Raw genomic sequence first — 3,772 nt, 5'->3', positions numbered from 1 at the left:
GACGGGCCACAGTTTATTCACCAGCCAGTGAAATTCTGAGACAGTCTCAGAAACTTGTGACAACCCTCCTGCTTCAGCCCGAGTATAGGGATGACAAGTATTGTCCATCACCACTGGATAGATTGCTGAGTATGTGCTTTTTTGCTTAGGGACAAAGCTGCTGTAAGCATCTATGTAGGCGCCTCTCTCTCTGTTTTTTTAAAAACAGCTTTTAATTTTATTTTTTATTTATCTGAGAGAGAGGGAGAGAAAATAGGTATGCCAGGTCCTCTAGCCACTGCAAACAAACTCCAGACACATGTGCCACCTTGTGCATTGTCTTATGTTGGTTCTAGAGAGTCAAACCTGGGTCCTTAGGCTTTGCAGGCATCTTTCCAGCTATAGTCCAAGGCTGGCCTCAAATGCACAGTGATCCTCATACCTGTCTGCCTCCTGAGTGTTGGGATTACAGGCATGAGCTGCCGTGCCTGGCTAGGCTTCTCTTTGGACAGAAAATTTCTCAACCGGGAGTGGGAGGTATGCTGTGTTTCCCAGCACATTCTATTGGTGTGGGGGGGGGGGGTTCCCAAACGTGTGCTTGGTGCTTAGGGCCTCATTCCCATAGCTTTGTGTGTGTGGCTGGGTGATATGTATGTGTGTGTGGAGGCCAGAGGTTAACAACAGATATCTTCCTCATTTGCTGTCCACCTTAAGTGTTGAGACATGATCTCACTGAACATGGATAGATCCATCATTCAGCTAGGCTGGCTAGCTGCCGAGCCCCAGGGATCCTTCCATCTTTGCCTCCCCAGCACTAGGTTACAGGTATGTGCTACCTTGCCTGGCTTATACATAACTGCTTGGGATTTGAACGCAGGTCCTCGTGCTTATGTGGCAAGTACTTTCAGGCCCTAGCCCCTTTGTCTTTTTTTGAGGTGTTAGGGGACAGAACCCAGGGCCTCTTGCAAGTTACACAGGTATTTATCACAGTGTTACATACACCCTAGCCCTCTTGGCCCTCTAGAGGCTTGTTTTCCCACTGAGTCCTACTGTAGGGGAGGGTGGTGGTCTGTGAGCTGTACTTTAGGGCTTGTTATGGACCTGCTGCAGGAACCTTCTTGGCATGGGATGGAAAGCCTTCAATCTTCACAGCTGATTTTCCTTTTTTTAAAAAAAAATCTTTTAATTTTATTTTATTTTCTTGTTTTTTCAAGATAGGCTCTTGCTGTAGCCCAGGCTGACCTGGAGTTCACTGTGTAGTGTCAGGGTGGCCTCAAACTCGGATTCTTCTTCCTCTGCCTCCCAAGTGCTGTCTGGCTGGCATTTAAAATATTCTTATATATTTATTTGAGAGAGAGGCAGGTAGAGAAAAACAGAGAATGGGCTCCTCAGGGCCTCCAGCTACTGCAAACGAACTCCAGATGCATGTACCACCTTGTGCATCTGGCTCACTTGGGTACTGGGGAATCGAACTTGTGTTGTGTCCATAGGCTTTGTAGGAAAGCACCTGAACGACTAAGCCATCTCTCCAGCCCTCCCTCACTCCTGAAAGCATTCTCTTTTTTTCGAGGTAGTATATCGCTCTAGTCCAGGCTGACCTGGAATGGAATTCACTATGTAGTCTCAGAGTGACCTTGAACTCACAGTAATCCTCCTACCTCTGCCTCCTGAGTGCTGGGATTAAAGGAGTGCACTACCATATCTGGCTGTTTTTTTTTTGTTTTTTTGTTTTTTTTTTTTTGAGGTAGGGTCTCACTGCAGCCCAAGCTGGCTTGGAACTCATTCTATAGTCCCAGGCTGGCCTCACACTCACAGTGATTCTCTTACCTGTCTCCCAAGTGCTAGGATTAAAGGCATGTGTCACCACACCTGGTCAAAAAAAGGCATTTTTTAGCTGTTAATTTAAAGTTAGCTAAACATTATTGAAGCAGTTATCCCTTCTCAATAAAATGTCCATTTTTTAAATTTTTGTCTGTGTGGTTTTTTTTCTTTTTTCTTTTTTGCGGTACTGGGAATTGAGCCCATAGCCTCTTGCATTGCTAGGCAAGTACTCACCACAGATCTGTACTCCCCAGCCCTTGTCTGTGCTTTAATTTAATTTAATTTATTTTTAAAAATATTTTTATTTATTTGCAAGCAGAAAGAGAGAAGGGAGACAGACTGGGAATACCAGCACTTCCAGCCACTGCAATTGTACCCCAGATGCATGTGCATCTGGCTTTACATGGGCTCTGGGGAATCAAACCTGGGTCATTAGGCTTTGCAGGCAAGTACTCTAACCACTGAACCATCTCTCCAGCCCCGATTGTGCTTTTTTTTTTTTTTTTTTAGATAAGTCCCCCAATTGTTGATTTGGATCTTAAAAATGTTCTGTTGGCTAGGTTTCCTAAGCATGCCTGCCCCTCCTGCTGGTCAGCCTTGCTTTCCTGTCTTACCTGTTCTGGAAACATGGGTCAGGCCCCACAGACTTGTGGCTTTGGGAGTCCAGCACCCATGTCCCCATGCTGCCCAGCTTCTTAGCAGTCTGGTGTCCCCATGTGCAGCTGCTGGGCCTAGACACCCTCATCTGTGGTCTCTCCCCATGGGAGGTAGGTTGGAAGTGTTTAGCTGGTTTGGTCCTGCAGACAGCTCTCCTTGGGAGAGGTTTCTTTGGCTCTTATCCAGACAGGGGTTTTTTGTTTGCCTCCATGGATATGGCTGTTAGCAGAGGGGAGAGTGAGAGGCAAGGGCACTGTTTGTGAGGAGCACAGGCCAGGCCATCACTTCCCCAGCAAGGCCATGGGCTTTGGATATCTTGGTGTAGTGTGGGCTGGAGCAGAGTTATACTTTGGGGATATTGTTAGGTTGGGGCACCTGAGGAGGGCTGGAGTCTGGAGAGAAACTTGCCAGACCTGGCGGCACTTGCTGGTCAGTGATTTTCCATTCTTGTCAATGGTATTCTTTGTGCAAGCAATGAGGAGCAGAGCCACTGGCGGCCCTTGCCATCTGTGCTGGGGCAGATGCCAGACAACCCTCGTGAGTTTTGAGTCCAGCCGTCCCTGTCAGTGATGTCCCTAACCAGACCTGCAACAGGACCTGGGGTCCCAGGAGTGCTCAGGGCCAGGACTGCCTGTGTGGACGACTGTCCCTCAGAAGCAGAGCTCTACTCTCAGCTCTCAGATGGCCCAGAAGAAAAGTTGCTTCATTTATTTGGGTTCCTCTAAATTTCTCTTTTTTGGTGACTAAGTGTGGGAATCTGCATTAGATAGGCAAATGCACACTGGCCTGAGAGCTAGACTTTGAGATAGCTTTGGGGGAATGATCAAGTTTCCAGAGCTGAAGGGCCAGCTACTGTCCTGAGCCTTGGGCTCCCTGGCTGGTCAGTGTGGGACACGTGGGCTATGGAATGTGACTGGCTGGGCTGACCTCACTGTCTAGGCTCCTGGTCACCTCTTCTGGGTCTCCTTCCTTTTCCTGATTTAAAGATCCTTTGTTGGGTCACTAGGTAAAACACCAGATGCCCAGTTAGACAGATGAGCATACCACATGCCATATTTAACCCCAAATGACAGTTACTCTAGATGTGGCTTGTTACCCTGTTCAGGTTCTGGTAGTTGTAATAGTTAATGATAATTTTCTTTTCTTTTTTTTTCCATATTTTTATTAACAACTTTCATGATTGTAAACAATATCCCATGGTAATACCCTCCCTCCCCCCACTTTCCCCTTTGAAGCTCCATCTCAATCAGTCTCTTTTTTAAAAATATTTATTTATTTATTTGAGAGTGACATAGAAAGAGGCAGATAGAGATAG

The sequence above is a fragment of the Jaculus jaculus genome, chromosome 15, assembly GCF_020740685.1.
Source record: "Jaculus jaculus isolate mJacJac1 chromosome 15, mJacJac1.mat.Y.cur, whole genome shotgun sequence".
NCBI lineage: Eukaryota > Metazoa > Chordata > Mammalia > Rodentia > Dipodidae > Jaculus > Jaculus jaculus.
Note: the sequence above shows the minus strand (reverse complement) of the source record.